Source organism: Oryctolagus cuniculus, chromosome 21 (genome assembly GCF_964237555.1).
Source record: "Oryctolagus cuniculus chromosome 21, mOryCun1.1, whole genome shotgun sequence".
NCBI classification, from domain to species: domain Eukaryota; kingdom Metazoa; phylum Chordata; class Mammalia; order Lagomorpha; family Leporidae; genus Oryctolagus; species Oryctolagus cuniculus.
The window spans coordinates 18,652,011-18,672,285 of record NC_091452.1 but is presented as its reverse complement, the minus strand read 5'-3'; the positions used below and the strand labels follow the sequence as shown (position 1 = coordinate 18,672,285).

At 63.1% G+C, this 20,275-nt stretch overlaps 1 protein-coding gene across 2 annotated transcripts in view; it reads right to left on the bottom strand.

The window, feature by feature from the left end:
- FAM222A (family with sequence similarity 222 member A) overlaps positions 1–11,376 on the bottom strand; it is a 44,536-nt gene extending 33,160 nt beyond the window's left edge. Inside the window, exon 1 of one of the 2 annotated variants that reach the window (XM_002723975.5) lies at positions 11,245–11,376. The gene's annotated coding sequence lies outside the window, so the exon portion shown is untranslated. Of the gene's footprint in view, positions 1–8,552; positions 9,386–11,244 lie in introns of those variants that run through there. The other variant, XM_070065750.1, reaches the window with a different exon arrangement.
- Between the last annotated feature and the right edge of the window lie 8,899 nt (positions 11,377–20,275).

Genomic DNA, 20,275 nt, shown 5'->3' with positions numbered 1-20,275 from the left:
TGGGCACCCACTGTGCAGGATGAGCATGGGAGAGGGCAAGAAAGGCACGGGTGGGCGCTGGGGCCGGCAAGCAGGCTCTGAGACCCTCACCCTGCAGAGGTGCCACGTGGGGCCACTAGTGCTAGGCAACGGGAGGGCAGAGCACACCCGGTGGCAGCCCCAGCCTGAGCAGAGGCACAGAGGAGGGGGACACGGAGCAGGTGCAAACCCTCCCAGGGTGCCAGAACACACAGGAGGCAGCCAATGGCCTTCGGGGGCTCCCAAGTGTGGTCTGGGTCTTCCACGGGGCTGGGTCCACGGAGGGGACTCAGTCAACATCTGCAGTAGACGGCTTGGGCGGGTGGGGGTCAGGAAGAGGCCGAGGGCTGGGCCTCCCCGGAAGCTATAGGGACCCTGGGGCCTTTAACAAAGCCCTTTCGCCACCTGACCCTCAAGCTACTGGTCTGCAGAATGGGGCTGCGGTGCGACCAATGAGAGCCTTCCTCCTCCTCCTCCTGCTCCTGCTCCTGCACTGCCCTGCCTGCCGCCTGCCCACTGCCTTGGCTTGGCGGTCACCTGCCTGGGTCCAAGGCCCTGGGCGGGGGGTGGGGGGGGCAGGTCCCACTCTACTTCCCTTCTCAGCTGACATGAAGGCTCAGAGAGCGCTGAATGGGTGGGGCACGCTCACCAGGCCTCTAGGCTGGGACACAGGGGTGGGATGGACGCCACGCGCCTGTCCAGGAACTCAGAGAGCCTGCAGCCTTCCAGAGGTCACCAGAGAGGCCCAGGAATCCCAGCCCCCAGCACCTGTCTCTGCTCACCCCCCCGCACCTGGAGTTGAACTCTGGGTCCTGGGGCCAAGACCAGCAAGGCACAGTGTACAGCTAATGCCAGGGAGAGAAAGGGCTTGGAGGGCAGTCCCGTGCACAGCCCACGGCCAGCGTCGCGGGTCGCTGCGCGCCTTGAACCTCGGGGTCGTCACCCACGCCCTGGAGCTACGACCTCCCCACCTGCAGGGCTGGCACACAGTAGGCCTGCAGTGAACTAGCTTAGCGGGGCCTGGCAGGTGGAAACAAGAGGAAGACACACACGGAAGACGATGGTAGGGCCCTGGCTGGTCCCCCGGGGACAGCCAGAAGCCCTCAGCAAGGGCACAGTCCCAGGGGTGGCAGCTGGCAGCGCCTGTCCCCCAGCCCGAGAGCTGCACAAAGGGGCCTCTATTCCCACTCTGCACATTTGTCCCGGGCTGGCTGGGCCACACCGCCCTGTCCGCTCTCCACTGGCTGCCCTGCCTGGCCTGAGCCTACACAAAGCCCAGTGTGTCCCTGGCCAGCCGGCCCGGCCTCAGATGACCCTTTCACAGAGAGCCGGGGCCCCGGGGAGGGTGTGCAAAGCAGCAAGGACTTTAGAGGAATAACTCAGGGTCGGGGGGTCGGGGGAGGTTTGTGGATCTCACTTCCAGCCCCCCTCCCCACCCTGCCACCTCCCAGCTGTGTGACCTCAGGTTCCTCATCTGTGCAGTGGGCACTATGACAACATACCCAGTCCTCCCAGGCTGTCAGAGGCCTCCGGGAGGCCACACAGGGCCTGGCCGGAAGTCAGTGAGGGGAGGCATGGCGGGCAGGAGCCTCCACGGCGTGGCCAGCTGTGTCCTCAGCCTCTCCCTCCTCCGTCCTACCCTGCAGTCCCAGCTCCGGGGGTGGGGTAGGGTGGGCAGCAGCACCTCTACCTCCTTCTAGAACAATCCAGCCGCCCTCCATCTAGCAAGGTCCCTGTCTGTTGGTGCCGTCCCCAGCCCACATGCAGGCCATGGGATGACAGCAGCAACTGTTCACAAACAGCTGGGGCGTGCTGGCTCCATCATCCTATGGCTGCCCTGGGCCACTCCAGTGAGGGACTCCAGGCCTCACACTGCCGGTTGTTCAGAGGGGCAGCCGGCCTTCAGAGGGTCTACGCAGCCACCATACGCAGAGGAAAAAACACGCAGGATACCCCTAAGCCCCAGCAAGCTTGGAAGCCTGGCCACTGGGCAGCATCCCCCAGCCCACAGATGGGCAAACAGGCCCGCTGAGTGCACGGTGTGCTGGCGGTGACTGAAGCTGTCATTCCAGGAGGTGGAGTGGGCGGGCTCCGGGCCCCACCTTCCCACCAGCAGTTCCTTCTCATTTCTCGCCCGCAGCCTGAGCCTTCTCCAAGCACAAGGCAGATCCCCGGCCCCGGGCCCCGCGTGCGCCACCCCAGAGCCAGGAACGCCGCGGAGTCCCCCTGTGACGTTCACAGCGATTGCATGAACACGTGCAACACGGAGCAACACCACCTGACACGTGAGACGGAGCAACAGGACCCCAGGCCCGATCGGCGTTCACACAGCTCCACGTGCACCTGGCGTCGGCCTCGAGCGAACGCTCCCTTCTGATAGTTCCAGTGCAGACCGCGGGAGCTGGTGCTCACCCGGGGGCGGGAAACGGGCTGCCTGGCGCCTGGCCCGGCTTGCCTGGGTCCTGGGGGCGGTGCCCATGCCCCACTCTCCCCTGCTGCCTTGCGGGCGGGCTGTGCCAAGTGCCAGGCTCGGGGCCTCAGGCACTGGTTGGCACCTACCGTGCTGCCAGTTTATAAAGCTGACGGGGAGGGAGGGGCCGAGGCCCTCGTGCACAGCAAGGGCAGGAGACTCCCCAGGTGCCGGCTGTGGGATCTCGGCCGCGCCAGACTCTCGTCACCTGCAACGCGAGGACGACTAGGGGCTTGGAGTCGCCCAGGCCACGGTTCCGATTCCGGCTCTGGCCTCTGCTGGGTGGCATGACCTTGAGAGCACCCTATCAGCCCCTGAGCCTCAGTATTCCTCACCTGTAGAATGGGATTCACAAGCCTTGCAGGTCGCAGGGCAGTGTAGACCCCAGTGAGAAAGGGATTGAAAGCACCGAATTCTTGACAAGCCTGGGTCCCAATCCCTCCCCGACAGCTCCCCGTACCGCCCACACACATTCAGGTACCCATCGCCGTTCACTCAGCACACGCCAGGGGTCTGTTCAAGAGTCTGGGAAAGGCCCCCTTCCTCCCGGAACAGACAGCAAAAGGCCACATCTGGGCGGCAGAAGCGATGCCGGACCAACAGGGAAGCCCTTCATGGACACTATCCCGCTGACAACCTGTGCCCATTTTACAGATGACAAAACAGAGGCACAGACAGCGAGAGGTGCAGCGTGTGCATTGACCAGCTGGGATGAGCTGGCGTGAGACTCACACCCCAGCAGGTATCTGCGGAGGTGAAACCTCCCAGACCCCTCCCCGCAATGAGCCCAGCCCACCCTGAGGGACCCCGCCGGGCTGGGCACCAGGGCGAGAGGCTCCCCTGGAAAGAGGGGCTTCTCCTGCATCAAAGACAGAGACGCCCCTCCTCACTGTAACCCCTGCACCATTAGCTCACACCCTCCCAGCCACCCAGCCTCGCCGTGCAGGGCTTGCCCCAAGCCAAGGCCCGTGCAGGCGGCATCCCGAACGTGGCCACAGTCCTTTAACTTCACGTGTGGAAAGGCCCGGGACGCGTGGGGACCCGGTGCACAGAGGCCAACACAGCTGCTGTGTGAGGTTCTCACCTCGGGGTAGGGACCCTCTCACCCCTCCCCCCAGCTGGCCCTCTGGCCTCGCCAGGCTCACCCGCAGGAAGCCCCGAGGATGCGTCCCAGCTCTGTGCCTAGCTCAGCCAGAAAACCCTTGGCAGTTTTTCCTTTTGGAGTTAGTTTGGGAGCAGGGCGGGGAGGGAAAAAAAAGGGGAAATTTTTTTTCTCTTTTGCATATGGTGGCACAGATGGGCCCATGATCCATCAAAACTGTTTGCAATTAAACTCCCACTTTGCATGGCTGGGTTTGTCAGTTGTCTGAAGTGAGAGCGCGGGGCTGCACACTGGCAGGGAGACGGGACACGGGACAGGGTGCGAGGAGGCTCTGCGGGGTGGGCGGTGGCCCAGGAACCTGCTCCGGGCTCGGGGCCCGGCTGCTGGGGTGTCCCAGCAGCCCTGCCAGCTCCCTCTCTGGGCATCCCCCAGCCTTCGCCAGGAGTCGGAGCGCGGCCAGGCCGCTGGGCTGGGGCTTGGCAGAGCTACCCTGCTCAGTGGGGACTTGGCCAGTGCTGGGTGCCCCGGCTGCGGGGGTAACCAGGGTGGACAGAGTGGGCCAGAGACTGGGTCTGGGTTGTGCGAGCAGTCGTGGGGGTCCAGTGGGGAGAATGCAATGGCGAGGTTCAAGGCCAAGGAGCCAGAACCTCTGGCCCAGTTGGCAGAAGGGACAGAGGGTGGCGTCAGGAAGGGCTGCCAGGGGCCAGGACTGAGAGGAACTGGCCAGGCCTGCTGCTGTCCCCTTGCAAGCAGGTAGGGGCACCAAGATAAGCCCAAGAACAGCCCACGGGCCCGAGCTTCCTCTGCCACGCCAGTGGGCTCAGTGAACTTCTCAAAGGGCTGCCAGGACGGACGGGGACAAGGGGCCTGCACCTGCCATGCCCCCACCCCCCAGCTGCTGCTCCAGAAGGCTGGCTTGTTTGGGTTAACAAACACATCATTTGGCTTGGGGAAATCCTGAGACCGCTAATAACTGTTCCCTGATGAAAAGGAATAAGGCCCCGATACCCCCTTCCTCCCCGCCCCCTCCAGGCTGGGAAAGAAAAGTCATAAAAATAGCTTGTTATCTCACCTATTGAGGCTCCGACTGGATGTTACTGCTAATTGGGTATAACATCCTTGTCTTGTTCTCTCAGAAGCTAAATCAAGAAAGCGCCACTGCTGCGAACTAATTATATCTCCGGCCTGCAGCCTGTCTCTCCCTTTATTGAGTTAAAAAATGGTCAGGCACCTTCATCTTTCATCCCCCCAAGCGCTGGGCCCGCCACGCATGGTGGTCACGGGAAGGGTGCACGGAGAGGGGTCCTGCAGGCAGGGAAGCCCCGCCCCAGGCACCTGCCCAGAAGCCTGCCGGTCACCATCTCCCTCAGTGAGCACTTCTTGGACGCCTGCCTGCTGGAGCCACCAGGCACGGCTCTAGGCCACAGCTCGCGGCGGGATCCTGACCTGGCAGAGATGCTGAATGGCGACACCCACGTGAGACCTCCTCGTTTTCTGTTCAGACCACTGCCATGGCGTCTTCCACAGTCCCGCCTCTCCACCTTCCAGCCACACCCAGCCTCACGCTGGCCCTCCACTGCCTGCCTCTGAGCTGCCTCTCATGCTGTTCCCTCCGTGCAGAAGGTCCCTAGCCTCGCCCTCTCCCTGCAAGCCTGCTACCCAGCACCCCGCCCCAGAGCTGGGTCTGATGCCAGCTCAGCCACCTGGCAAGTGCACAGCCCTCCTCTGCTTCCCCGTCGTGAGCCTCAGTTTCCTCATCTCTAAAATGGGCTAAGGATTCGCCCGGGAGGTCTACACAGCATGCTGTGGGTACTGTGCACAGCACTGAACAAGAAGAGGTCCAGGAGGGACCTCGCTCTCACGGACCTCAACAAGTGCTACCTGTTCTCACCCGGGCTGTGGGCGTCGGAACGTGCGTGGATAGGCACACATCTCTCTGGGAGTCGGAAGAAGGTAACTGACTCCCACACCTCAGTGGCTCCCACTCACGTCCTCAGGGGTTCCCCCAGAATCTCTTATGTGGGTACCCGGGTCTTCTGAACCACGTACCAGTGGACAAGGGACGGCGGAGCTCAGGGAGGCCCAGCAGGCAACCAGTTTCAGCTCCCAGGCCCTGCTGATTGATTGGTGCTGCCTGCCCAGAGCCCTGCAAAGAGCCCAAGGTCAGAGGAGGAGCTCAGCAGGGGAAGAGGGCAGCAATTGATTGGCAATGTCTGCCAAGGGCACAGCGGTGTAGGGCAAGCCAGGTCTGCCACAGATTTGCCATCCTTGACATTCTGCGAAGGACGCGACTGAGTGTGGGGTGCGGTGGAGGCGGGGGGGGGGGGGATCCTCCCACGGCAGCCACACCGCTGGCCCACCGCCCCTCCCCAGCCTCGACTTCTTCATTTATGCAACAGGGCCAAAAACACCCTTCTCAGAGTGAGGATTAAGCCAGAGAGAAAAATGCCGAAGCAGGAAGCCTGGGCTGGCACCTTGCCGAGGCCAGCAGTGTCCCGTGATTCTCATGATGGGCCAAGATGTTGGAAAAGAAGTCCAAAAAAAATCCAGTTATTACAGTGCCTCCTCCTCCAGGGAGCCTCCCCTGGCCTCCCCACCTGACTCCCCGTGTGCTTTGGCAGACGGAGGCCTGAGGGCAGGGTCCCCATGGGCCCCCAGCCGTGTGGCTCTGCGCCTGGCCCGAGGGCTGCACACTGAGCCCGCTGTGCACGGGTGCCTCTCCCTCGGTACGCGCCACCTTTCGAGGCTACGGGGGCCCGTTCATCTCCGTGTCCCCAGCAGCTGGCAGGGAGCCTGGTGCGGAGCAGTGAATCTCTCTCAATGAACGGATGCACAAGGAGTAAAAATAGCTGTTCCTGTTTACTGCCCACTGGCCCGCTGACTGCCAGGCCACACAGCTGCCCTCCGAGGTAGACGGGGCACCCGGACGCTGCAGCCGCGGTGCCACGCTCAGGCCTGGCCTGGGATGCAGCTGGCCCTGCCCTGGCACAGACCCTGGGACAGACAGCTGGTGGCTGGACCTCCCTCCCCCACTCTCCCCGCCCTCCCCACCAACTCTGTGCCATTAAGTCCCTGTCCCAGGGAGCCTGTTCACAGTCAGCCAGGCCTCGCCCTCTGACCCCGGGGCCTTTGTCCTCAGTGGCCCCTACACAATGGCCGGGGCCCCTAGGGCCCCAAACAGCTGCTGCGGCTGGGGCGGGGAGACTGGCTGGGGCCAGCGCTTGAGCCTGGCCCACTCAGCTCTGAGGGGCTCAGCCAAGCCCCTGTCTCCTTACTGGCCCCAGGCTCACACAGCTCATCCTGGCTCCCACCCCCTTGCACAGAAGAGAGACTGAGACCTAGGGGGTAAAGGGACTCAGCGGAAGACTCCCAAGCCCCTTGCCGACCCCACCCCCACCTCCAGCACCTGCACCACGCGAGGGCCTCAGCCTGGCATTCAAGGCTCCCCCGGCTTTCCCCGGCCATGCCCTTGGGGTCTTGAACTCCCCCAATCACGCCACGCTGGGCAGATCCACTGGGTTCTCAGAGCCCAGAGCCAGAGCCCCTCTGCCAGGAAGCCCTCGTGACCTGCAGCAGGTTTCCCCTCTTCCTCTCGGGCTCTGTCCAGAATCCCAGTGAGTCAGACGCATCTGATGCCCTGTGGGGGCCGTGGGCTGGCCCTGAGCTCTGCCTCCTGCTTAGTGGCCGGTGGGGTGGGCGGGGTCTCCGCGAGACTGATGCCGGGTGCTTCCGGAACCCAACCACAGAGGGTGGAAGAGGGGATTGGGGAGTGGAATCTGGGCCTGCCCTGTCACCCGCTTCTCCTGGCCCAGGCCAACACCGCACACCTCTGGTCACCAACGGATGTCACTCTTCTGCCCCTCCTGGGATGTGACCTTGAGCAGTGCCTCGCTCTTCCTGTACCCCCCCACCCCACCCCCCGTTTCCTGTTCAGTAAGGTGTATGGGGGTACTATGAGCAGGTGCATTTCACAGGGCTCTGACACGGATCCTGGAACATTCCAGATTGGTGCCGTCTCAAAGGCCTGCACCCGGCTCAAGGGGTCCAGAGACCCACGTGTCAGCCAATTCCTGGCCCGGTGGCTCCTTCCTGGGGGCGGGGGGTGTGCTCCCTTTCCCAGTCTCTGAAATGGTGCCCACAGAATGCAAGCTCCCCTGGTGCGCACCCTGTCTTGTCTGAGGCACACAGTAGGCACTCAGACATTGCCCCACTAAGTCATGAGTGGTCCAGCCAGAAGGAATCCATCCACCCCCCCTTCCCAGCCCTAGCCCGGTGCAGACTAAAATAGTCATTAGGCAGATTTCAAAAGATGTCAGTAGCTTATAATTATAGTCGATATCCTTCTGAGATAAAAGTGATTACCTTAGATGCAAATCACTTAGCAACCAATGGGGGCAGCGGGCGGCGCCCGCGGAGGTGACCGGCCAGCAGCAGCGAGGCCTGCAGCCTCCTCCCTGGGCCCGGCCCGGCTCGCACAGGCCGCCGGGCCGCGCAAGTGCACAATAGCTCTTGACACGCAAATGGGTTAACACAATGAAGGCGGCTCCCCGCCGCGGGAGGTAATAAAGCCGCCCTTTTGTGCGCCTCCCGGTTCTCACCCCCGCCCAGCCCGGAGGAATCGCCGGGCGATTGAATTACCGTGCCTGAATGCGAGCTGCTCGCTCCCCCTGCTTCCGCCCCCATTTGGGAGGGACAGGAAGGCAGGAGGAGCCAGAGGAGGAGGCTGGGGAGGGGGCTCTGTGGCAGGCGCCCCCCGGGGCGGAGACAGCAGGAAGGGTGGGCCCCCTTTGATCTTTGGCTCAAGGCACTGCAGGCCCCACTCTGAGGATGGGGCTCCCTGCGCCCCCAGAACAGGGATCTCGGGGTGCCAAGGCCTCACCGAATCTCGCCTCACTCCAGGGCAGCAGGTGCCACCGCCAGTTCCTTCTCCAAACTGAGGCTCGGAGAGGGGAAGCTACTCACCCAAGGTCACACGGCCAGCAAGAGGGGGACTCAGGGCCCAGCGCCCTGCAGAGCCCGGCCCTGAGCCACTGCCCGTCGCCAGGGAGCCTGGGGTTTCTTGCCAAGGGGGTTGAGCTGCCCAGCCCAGAGCTCAGGAGGGACAGAGGGTGGATGAGCTTAGGCCCTGAGAAGGATTACTGGGGGGTGGGGCAGACAACCTGGAAGAGGGGATGGCCCTGACAGAGGAGATGTCCAAAGGGGCTGAGGCCACCTAGGCTCCAGGGTGCAGGGCCCCCACACCCCTGGCACAAGGGTAGGCAGCCAGCCCATTGGAGTCACACAGCACCAGCAGCTCGAAGCTCCCCCAGGGCCTGCCAGCTGGGTCGGAAGCCACACCCATCACAGGTGCCACTGCCTGTTCCCACCAGCTGAATGACAGGGTTGGGGGGGGGGTTTCCCCGGGCTGGGTGACAGCAGCCTTGCCATCCCCTCCAAACAAGTCCAGAGGAGCAGGCGACACGTGCAGCCCTTCTTGGCAGGCAGGCGTCATTCCACAGGGGTGGGGTGTGCGGTGGGCTGGCCGCAAGGTCAGGGCAGAAGTGGTGTGGACGAAGCACCTCGGTGGGGCCCGACTCCCTCCACAGCCAGCAGCCCCTGTCGCCTACATGGACCCCCTGTCTCACAAGTGAGGACGCCTCTTCTCTCTCCCCCCCCCCCCAGGGAAGGGATGGGGAGAGCCAGGGGCTCCAGGCAGGGCCTTGCAGGGCCAAGCCTCTGTAGCTGTGGCCCATCAGCTCGTCTGTTTGGACCTCAGTTTCGTCATCCACAAAATGGGCTACAGCACGTCAGCCGTCATATCCTAAAAAAAAAAAAAAAAAAAAGCCTGGCACAGGGGGAGCTGGCACTGCCTCGCTGAGCCCAGGGAGCCAGGGGGAGGGAGCAGAAGGAATCGCCCAATTCTGACGGCGTTTCCCCGCCTTGGCTGTGGCAGTGTAAATACTTGAAGGAGGGCCTCCAACCGCCTGTGTTTTCGGATCTCTGGCGCGCGCTTGGGGTTTGTTTCTAAACTGGGAAGCTTCGAGAGGCAGCACTCCCCCATCTGCTGTCCCTGGAAGCCTGCGTGTTTAACGACACAGCTTCAGCTGGGAGGCCATCTCCCTGCCACCGCCGCTCCCCGCCCCCCATATACTCCCTGACCTGTGCCTCCAGCCAGAGAGCCGGGGAGGACCGGAAACAGGCAGGCTGCACGGGGCCAGGGCGCCTGGCTCCTCCAAAGGACCCCGCCACACGCACGCACCCCTGCTCCTCCACCCCCCCACCCCGGCTGCCGAAGCAGTGACCCGGTTTTCAAACCTCCTAGAAATGTCAGCCCGGCAGTGTCGCCCACATCCGACACCGGCAGCAATGGCTCAGGGGAAGAATCACAAAGCCAGCGGCCTCAAGGTCCCGGCTGGGAGGCTTCTCCGAGCCTCTGCAGGGACCAGGGCAGCGGCGGGGGTGGGAGGTGGGGCAGACGGGGCTGGCGTCCGACACCAGGCCAAGCTGGCCCTGGCAGACACACACTTTATCCAGCCCTTGACCCTCACGGGCTGGCCTTGCCCACCGGGCACCTCATGTCACCGCGCGGGGCTCATCAAATGCTCTCCCACCGAGAGGAGAGCGGTGGGCCAGGAGCTGGGGCCCCGCAAAGGCCCCTAACCTTGGGCCTGAGCAGTGGGGACTCTCCCCCACCCCGGGTTCCTAGGGGCAGCAGGCAGCAGCTCCCCTGCCCCCGCCCCGGCTGGAGGCAAGGCACCTGCGTTTTCCCAAGCAGAAGTAGCCTGCAGGAAGCCCCGGGGGTCCCCAGGGCTCTGGGCCTGCTGGCTGGGTACAAGGTGGGGTTCAGGGTGGCCTCCTTAGCCTCTCCCTTGACAGCAGGAAGTTGCCGGAGTCCAGAGCCTCCAGGCACTGCCAGGCTGCATGGGCAAAGCTCTAAACACCTGTCCTGGTGGGAGTGGGGGAGGAGCATCAGCGGGGACAGCTGGCACTGCCCCTTCCCCCACCTCATGGGGCGCTAGGGATTTAGGTCAGAGGACTGCAGTGGGGGGAAGGAGTCAGCCCCCACCCCTCCAGCACTACAAAAGCGGCCAGCTCTGCCCGTTGGTCACCACGACCCCGCCCCCTCCGGCCTCGGGTCAAGGCAAGTCGCGTCGCCATGGCAACCCCGGTGACGTCAGAGGTCGGGCAGTGACGTCACGTCGCCGCAGCCACCCCCACCAAGGCCCCCGTGAGTCATCGGCTTGGGACCACGGGCCGGAAGGGAGACCCGGCCACGGTCCAGCCCCAGCGGGCACGACCCGAGAACGTGGTCAGGTGCCCACCCATATCGCGCTCCGAGCTGAGGTCCCCCTGTAGCCCTCAAGGCTGTCCCCTCCTGGGTGCCCCCTCGCAGCGCCCTCGAGACGCACGGGCCCCCGGGGCAGGATCGGACGGCGCAGCCGCTACCTTTGTTGGCTCCAAGGTGTGGGGGGGTGACCTTTCCTCTCTGGCATCCGCCCCGCCCAGGTCCCCGGCCGAACCCCAACCTCCGCCCCCCAGCCTGCGCTCGGGCTGGCCGGCCGGACAAGTTGTGAGTGGGAGGGAGAGGGGCGGACGCGGGGGAAACCGGGACCCCCAAGCGCCCAGGGCCCGGGACGTCCGCGCCCGCGGCGCAGCCCCGCCCCGCGCAACTCACCGGGTCAGCCAGGCCGTCTGGGGGCACCGGGTCTCAGCGGCCACGTCGTTGCGCTCGGCGGGTCGCAGCCATGCAGCGGCGGCAGGCGCCGGCCGACGAGGGCCTCCGGGGGCCGACGCCTCTCTCCGGGTGGGCCGGGGCGCTGGGGAGTGCCGTCCGAAGTCGGGGGTGCGAGCCGGTGCCTCGGCTCAGCGCGGGTCGCGCCCGCAGGGAGCCCGGGCCGCGCGGGCGCTCGGGCGGCGCATCCTGGCCGGGGCCTGCGCTCGCCGCGTCCGGCGGGCGGCGCTGCGTCTCCCCTCCGGGCCTCGCTCACGGCCGCAGCTCGGCCCGCGCCGCTCCCAGGGCGCGCTCTCCGCCCGCGCTGGGAGCCCGGCGGCCGCGGCCCCTCGCGCCAGCCCCAGCTGCAGCCTTTGTTGCTTGCTGTCGTCCGCTCTCCCGCCGGCGGCTTGCAGTCCCCCGGGTCCGCGCCGGGGTGGGAGGGTCGCCTTCTCTGGGGGTGGCACGCACCTGCAGGCGCCCCGGCTGCTCGCCGGGCATGCACCGGCCCCCGCAGGTTGCAAAGAGCAGCGGCGAGAATGCACCAGCCCCTCCTCCTCTCGCTCCGAGCCACGGGCGGGCGTGGGGGAGGGGAGGCCGGCGAGCGGCGGCGGCGGCGCGGAGGAGCCTCGGGGCCTCGGTGACGAGAAAGAGCCGGTCTTGGTGGCGCGGCGCGGACGCGGGGACGGCCCGGGGGACGCCGCACCAGGCTTGCAGGCTCGCGAGCTGCAGCAGGGCCGACGCGCACCGGACTCTCACGCGCCCATGGCCCCCGGCGGTGCGCGGGGGCTCCCGGGGCCGCAGCCTTGTGCGTCCTGGCGCGCGCCGGCGCCTCGCCTGGCTCCCAGGCCCGAAGGCCGAGCGCCGCGCCCCGCTCTCCGCCTCCCCCGGCCGGCGCACGCAGCCTCCTCACTGAGCCGCCGGCCCGGCCGTCCTGCCCGCTGCTCCGCTCCGACCCGACTGACAGACGCGAGCGCCCGCAGCTGCCGCGGCGTCTCGCCCCCGGCCCGCCCCCCGCCGCCCGGTCCAATCAGCAGCGGCCGAGAGGCGGTTACCAGGGTGACGCGGCGCCGCGTCCTGCAGGGGGCGGGGCCTGGGGCAGCCACGCGCGCTTTTCGCGGCAAAATTCAAAGGCCGGCAGGGCGGCTCTCCAACCTCCTCCCCCAAGCTGGGACCAGGAGGGCCTGCGGCTCCAGGACTGCAACTCCCAGCGTGCTACGCGCCGGCGCCGAACGGCGGGGCCCCGACTAAGAGCGCAGGGCATGCTGGTACTTGTAGTCCCTTTTGGTCGGGGCCCCAGCGTGCCCCCTATTGAGGGCAAAACGCTGAGTTGAGTGCCATGTCTGAATTGCTTCATTTAATCTTGAGAGCAACCCTGTGGGGAATTTGTAAAGAATAACAAAAACCGCAGTCTCTAACACGCAGCAAAATACAGTATTTTATGTCATCTTCATCACTGTGTGTATCATTGGCCCATTTTACAGAAGAGAAAACTGACATGGCTGCTGCTATTATCATGACCCAACGCGTAGAAGAAAAAGATGTTGTGGGTTTTTGTTTTTTTAAGATTTATTTGAGAGGCAGAGTTACAGAGAGAGAGGAAGACAGAGAGATCATCCATTGGCTGGTTCATTCCCCAGATGGCCACAATGGCTGGAGCTGGGCTGATCCAAAGCCAGGAGCTTCTTCTGTGTCTCTCACGTGGGTTTAGTGACACAGGCACTTGGGCCATCCTCCGCTGCTTTCCCAGGCACAATAGCAGGGAGCTGGATCGGAAATGGAGCCATCGGGAATCAAACTGGCACCCATATGACATGCCAGCACTGCAGGCGGTGGCTTAACCCCCACAGCGCCAGCTCTGCTTTTTATTTCCTAAGCAGCTTCATGAGCTGGCCTTTGGGCTGTCTGATTGCCCATGGGTGGCCCATTTAACAGTCGCCATTGACAGCTGGGGGATTGAGCCCTGAGAGGGGCAGATCCCTATTGCTCCGTGTCCATCACTCAGCAAGCTGGGAGCCAGCCCTGCAGGCTAAACCTCAGGGTGCCCACAGAACTGCAAAGCGGCATCCAGAGCCCCCCACCGCCACAGCTCAGGCTGTGTCACCCCATTCCTGCTAGCAGTCGGCTTTGGCCAGGTACCTCCGCAACCCTGCGCCTCCGTGTGCAGCCTGGGAACTCGGGGGGCACCTCCATTCCTATCTCACATGGTTGTCGAGAGAGCAAAGTGCATTCTTGCCCGTGAGGGCTCAACCACTAAGTGCTCGGTCAGTGCCTGCTGCGGCAGGGCCCCCAGGCTACTGAGCATGGCCAGGGCGTGGGCTGACTTCAGTCAGGCCCTAGGAGCTGGGGAGAGGCACCCGCGGGGGGCCTCCAGGGCCGGCCCAAGTAGGCCGTCGACCGTCTTATCTAGGGCAGGAGCTGGCCCTGTTTCAGGCCTCAAGTGGCTGCCAGGTGCAGAGCTCCTGGCTGCTCAGGGCCTCAGTGCCCCTCCCCGGGCCCCCCCCTTCCCCTCCCCCTCCCTGAGCTGGGGGAATGGGCGGGGCTTTCCCTGGAAGTGTGATTGGCTTGGCCACAGCTGCTTTCCCCCCAGGCCAGCAGCCAGAGGTGCAGGGATGCCACTGAGGTGGGTTGTGGGGGCACTGGCTGGGGGGACCCTGGGTGTGGACAGGTTGGGGGGCCAGAGGCTCAAGCCAGAGACAGGGAAAGAAAGGGGTGAGGAGAGGGGAGACGGCTGTGGTGGGCCACTCGCAGCCTGGGGCTTTTTCCCTTATAGGCTGCTAACGACCTTGGTCCCCACCACCTGCCAGGTTTGTGTTCAGCATGAGTTCCAGCTCATACAAGTAGTCCTGCCTCTCCTTGCCCACACAGCACTGGTCTTAGCATCTTAGAGTGGAGGAAGGCCACAGGGCTTGCCCAAGGCCACACAGTGCTAGAAGCAGGTCCCAAAGGCCAGAGCCCCTGACCCTGATGCATGGAGCCCTGTGCCAACCACAAATTGCCTGGGTGTGGCCTTCAGGGCAAGTTTCCACTCCACGGGCCTCAGTTTCCTCCACTATAACGGGGAGGGTGGAGCCCCCGGCCCGGCGCTGCCAATCAGACATCCTGGAGGTGGGTCAGTCTCTCCCTGGTGCTGGCAGAGGGTGCAGCCAGGCCCACAGATCTGGAAAGGCCCCTGGTCTGTGAGTCACTGTTGTGCCGATGGTGGGATGGCGGCGGCAGCCAGCCCAGAGGCTGCTGTGCGGGGGCAGGAACTGGGCGGGAGGTGCAATGTTCCATCAGAGTGCCTGGTCCAGTCCCTGCTCCTCTGCTGCAAAGCCAGCTCCCTGCTGATGGGCACTTGCAAGGCACCAGGTGGCGGCTCCAGTCCTCCGTCCCTGCCGCTCACCCAGGAGCCCTGGACTGAGTTCTTGGCTCTCAGCTTCGGCCCGGCCCAACAGTCCCAGCTGTTGCATGCATTTGGGGAGGGAACCGGCAGATCAAAGAGTCTGTCTCATTGCCTTTCAAGTAAAATAAAAATCAATGTTCAAACTTGCTATACAGGAAGTGGAATTAAAAGATGTTTCTTTGGGTGCAAAAATTTCAAAATCCATGCAGATGACGGGTCTTCGTAAAGTTCATGGACATGCATATTAAAAAAAAAAAAAAAAAAAAAAAAAAAAAACACTGTTCGTGGATTTCAGAATTTCTTCATCCGGGTAAGGAGGTCCCAGCCTCCCAGGGGCCTCCTGGGCTCCTCCAGGAAGGTGGATTCCCCAGAAGATGCTCAGCCCTGGGTCCCCACTCATGCCACCCACCCCCACCCCCCGAGCCCCCGGCCCATGTCCCCACCTCCCCGAGGTCAGCCCTCCTGTCCCTGCTCTTGGTCGTGTCCAATAACTCAGCATTATTTGACTGCAGACAGTGTCAGGATGGATTTGCCACGGTTCGCAGAGCCGCTAGGCTGCCGAGGCCCCGAACACTGGCTGAGGCCGGGGGTCCAAGAGGCCCCGAGGGGGCCAGGGGCACGGAGGGCCCCCCTTCCACAGCAACCCTGCGGAACACCTGCACAGCCTCTGAGGGCCTCGCTCACCGCTCAGTGCCCCTCTGCCGGTAGCTGACCACTGCTCCTCCTTTAGACGTCAGCGTCAGTGCTTCCTCCTCTGGGAAGCCTTCCCTGACTACACCCCTGCAGGCTGGGGCTCCTCCCCCTTCATGGCTGTCCTAACAGCTCACGGATTGGTCAGTTTCTCCACCAGCCTGAGGGCTCTCCAAGGGCAGGGTCTGCGTTTGGACCCTTTGATCCCTAGCACCGGCCTGGAAACAGAGCACTCAGGGAAGGTTTGTTGGGTGAATTGACAAATCAGCTGGCTTTTGGCTTTCTTTTGTTTTTTATTCTGGGAATGGGGTGGGAGGAGGGAGTGAAATCTGACTGGGTTGTGAGCTCGTGCCTCAGTTTCCCCACTTGTGAAATGGGATGAATTGCCATATAGGCATAGCTCAGGGGTCCTAGAACCTGGACTTTTTGTTCCAGCCTCCCGCCGACTTGAGATTGGTCATGCCCCCACTCACCGGGGCCTGAGCAGCCTCCCTTTAACTCTGCTAATTCCTCCCTTCATTCAATGTTTCCTAAGTAAGCGCCCTGGGAACTCAGCGGGAACCCAGGCTGAGACACGGGTTTTGTGGGACTCACGTGCCGTGGAGGACACGGAGTGGGCGACCGGCAGATGTCACCACGGAGTGTGGGAGGGGGGAGCCCCAAGCAGCTGGTGATGGTGAAAAGGCTGGGGCTGCCTGCCCTGGGAGATGGGGGACAGAGGCCAGCGGGGAGGGGCGGGAAGACTGCACGGGGTGGGCGGGGGGCTCCCAGGGAGGGGGCAGAAGTGGGTCGGGGCTGTGCCCGCCCTGGGGAGAGGTGGGGAGGCAGAGGCGGGGCCTTTATCCCGGCCAGGGGAGCAGCCCCCACCCCCACCCCGTTGCCTTACCTGCCCTGGTTGCTGTTTCTAGGCCAGCGCCTGGAGGGAGCCAGGCCCCCACTGGTGCACACCACGCAGGGCGCTCAGAGATAATTTAATCAGAGCTATTAATAAGCAGGGAAGAAAGGGCTCTTTATGCTCTTGCTGGAGTTGGTGGAGCAAAGGGGTGGCAGGAGCACGCGCAACCTGCTTCCTCGCCTGGCCCCGCCCCCCGTACCTGCAGCACTGGCTGGCTCCCTTACTCGCTCTCTGGGGCAGGCCCGATGGGGAGCAGTGGGCACACCAGAGTGTGGGTGATGGACCCCTGCCAGACTCCAGGCCACACCCCGCCCTCGCCTTAAGCCTCTTTTGCCTCTGCTTCATGGCTGGGAGGTGTCTCTTTCCCAGTTTGTATGAGCCATTCCTTCTACTTCTTCAATGGCTCGTTCGTTGTCATACTTCAGGTTGGCCACCTCCTCTGAGAAGCCTTCCTTGACTACCCCATCTGAAGTTATTTTCCCCTCCCTGGTAGCTGGTAACTCTCAGTGCACCTGCAGGTGGACTGACTGCTCTTCTTCTCTGTGTCTTGCTGCTGTGTCCCCAGCACCTTACCCAGCCACTAGCACAGAGGTCAGTATTTGCTGATGGGGTTGGGGAAGATCTGGGGGCCTGGGGATGGGAGAATAGAGTTGGGACAGGAACCAGGGGCTGGTGCAGGTCCCTTCTACCTGGGAGACCCCTCAGAGAGGGACGAACATTCCCCTGTTGGAGGTGAGGGGACCCAGAGCGGGAAGGTCATGCAGTCAGGTGAGGCCACGCCCCCAGAGTTGGACTTGAACCCAGAGCCCCTTTAGGACGCACAGTTTTAGACGATTCTCGTCTCCAACACTGCTGCTTGTTGAGGAGGACTCTGAAGCCCCACCGGGGCTGGGAGGGGAAGGACACGGTGCGGCCATCGACTGGTGATGTCTGCCTGGAGTCAGGGCTTGGGTGTTGGGGAAGGAGCTGCATGGGGTGCAGTTCTTGGGTTTGTGTTTTTGAGTTTGAAAGAGCAGTGGGCTGGGGTCAGGGGCTTGGGTGGCTCTTTGTTGGCGGTGCTCCAGGTCGTCTTCTCACCTGACCCATGGACAAGACGGACAACCTCCCTGGCTGACTTTCCTCATCTGAAAATTGATGGGGAGGAGGGCGGTGCTGTGGTGTAGCGGGTAAGGCTGCCGCCTGCAGCGCCGGCATCCCATATGGGCACCGGTTCAAGTCCCGGCTGCTCCACTTCTGATGCAGCTCTCTGCTATGGCCTGGGAAAGCAGTGGAGGATGGCCCAAGTGCTTGGGCCCCTGCACTCACGTGGGAGACCCAGAAGAAGCTCCTGGCTCCTGGCTTTGGATCGGCACAGTTCCGGCTGTTGCAGCCAATTGGGGAATGAACCAGCGGAGGGAAGACTTCTCTCTCTCTCTTTCTCTCTGCTTCTCCTCTCTTTGTGCAACTCTGACTTTCAAATAAATAAATACATCTTAAAAAGAAAAAAGAAAATTGGGGCTGTCTAGTCCAGCTCTGCCTGTCGCAAGGACAGTCACGAGAAAACGGGTCCGACGTCTCCCCAGGCCTGACGGGCTCTATGAATGAGTCAAACTGACGGCTATTACTGCAAAATACGTCTCTGTCTCTCCATCTCTCTCTGTCCCTGTACCTTTCAAATACATAAAATAAATCCTTTTTTAAAAAATTAAGTAAGTCACAGCATCCGTCATGAGAGACCCTGCTGTGGACGAGGCACTGCCGCCCCAGCAACAGGCCCTTGTTCCAGACGTGAACACTGAGGCCGGGGTCAGGGGCCTTGCTCAAGGTCGCGCTGCGCCCCTGAGGGGGTGGAGCTAGGATTTGAACCTTGGCCGGGTCTCTTTGGCAACAGAGGGTTTCTGACTTAGCTGGAGGCCTTACACACAGGAACCAGGGCCTGGAGGGAGAGCACCATGGCCTCCCCGCCCCCCACAAGGTCAGCTCTGTCCTCTGGCCAGCTGGGCCTGGTTCTGCCGGGCTCTGGGTGGCGGGGAGATTTCCAGGGGATTAGAGCGGGCCGGCCCCGCCTCCCCGCTGACCTGTAAAGGCCTGTGCCAGAGCTCCTTTGTACAGAACGCTATTGACTTATCAAGGTTAAAATACATTCAGCACAGGCCAATAAAACAGGGATCCCGCCGCATCCCGGCTGTCATGTGCGGCTTGGTTTTCATGGCAACAAGCCCTCTCTGCACATTAAACGACTCAGTTGTGCAAAGTTCAGGCGTTACATAAACAGGGAGTTAACAGCAGCGCTGGAAATCAATGTCTGCCCAGGCATGGCCTGGAGAGATAGCATTGATTGGGCCCCCGGCCGCCGAGAGGCCTGGGCCCCCTCCCTGCCACAGCCCCCAGTCCTGGGCCCAGACCCAGAGGACTCCAGGAAGGCGCCCCCTCCACCCCCACCCCCGGCCCGTGCCCCTTCCTGGCTGGGATCCAGCCACAAGGGGTTCTGCTAACCCATCTGCAGCTGTCCTATAAACCATGATTGCTCAGAGACGCCGCTCCGTGGCCTTGAAATACGTCCACACCATCGTTGACGGAGAAAACACGCCATGGCCATGGAAAGGACCCCTGTGACTGCCTTTAGCCGTAAAAACCACAGGTGCCCCAAGCAAGGCCCCCGGTGTGACCCACGGACCAGGAGGGGAAGCCCCGCTGGCTGTGTGACCTTGGGTGAGGTGCTGTGCCACTCTGAGCCTCGGATCTCTGATCGGCTCGCTGGGCTGCGAGGGAGGAAGAAATGAGGGGGCGCGTGTGGAGCCCCTGGCGCAGGGGCTTGAAGGAGGTGGGGTGTGTGGGGGGGAAGCCGTGTTTCTTCTCTGACAGGCTCAGAGAGCAGGAACGGGTTCAGATCCCAGCTCCACCCCCTCGCTGCGCAACCTGGGACAAGTCCCGTCACCACTCAGCCCTGGCCCCCTCTCCCCTCCGCCCCCCCTGCCGCAGACTTCCAAGAACAAGGGAAAAATCAATGAACTCAGCCCCGTGAGTGTGCTGGGCACACAGGAGGCGTCTAATAGCGGTTCATCAGATCAGATCCCTCCTCCAGTGTTCCAACCTCGGATCCTTTGGGAAAGCTCCCGGGGCCTCTGCCCACGAAGGAGAAGGCTCTCTGTTCCATCTCCCGGCAGGGTCCCGAGGACAGAGGCCAAATCCTGATACAGGTACACAGTCAGAGCCTAATACATGTTTGAACAAAGTTAAACTCCTGTGGAGGGCTGGCCAGCCTCTCTCTGACCTGGCATGGAGGCAGGGGGATGGCTGAAAGGATAGTAGATGGCCCTGGGCGGGTGGCGGGGAGGGTGGGGCTTCCAGCCATACTGGGTGTGGCCGAGACCGCCCACTCGCTGCTGAATTCCATGCCCCCCTGCCCGGGGAGGGAGGTTTCCAGGTAGCAGTGCCCAGCCGGGGACCACACGTCCAGGCTCGGCTTACCGTGGAAACGCGAGAGCGCAGAGTAAGCCCTCTCTCTGCCCGCCTTCCCATCTACCCCGAAGCAGAGGATCTGCCCTTTGAGCACCGGGCAGGACCGAAAGATACACCAAGCCTGGATCCTGGAGCCACCTGGGAAAGAAAAGCTGCCCACCGCCCACCTGCTCACCCCCGCCACAGGCTCGGAATTCTGGGCGGGAGCTGAGCCGCTCCGTGTCAGCGTCAGTCCGTCACAGGGGCACTTAGACGCCCTGGCACGGCCCTCTCTGAGCCCTGGGCGTGGGCAGAGCTGGGGGGGTGGCCGTGTTTGACAGAGCGGGACAGGAAAGTGTTATGGTGGCCCGCAGGCGGCTTTTTCACTTTGCTGGCTGGGATTTTTCATAATAAAATGCTTGAAAAGAACATCAGTTACTGTACTTTCAAAATCTTTCTCGGCACCTCGGGCTTTCAGCAAAGTGTCTTAGGGACCACTGGGGTTGGGGGGCTGGGCGGACAGGCCACACCCCAGCCCCTGCCCTGCCAACCTCAGCCGGAGTCCATTCACTTCCACGGCTTCCACAGTGGGGTTCGCGTGTGAT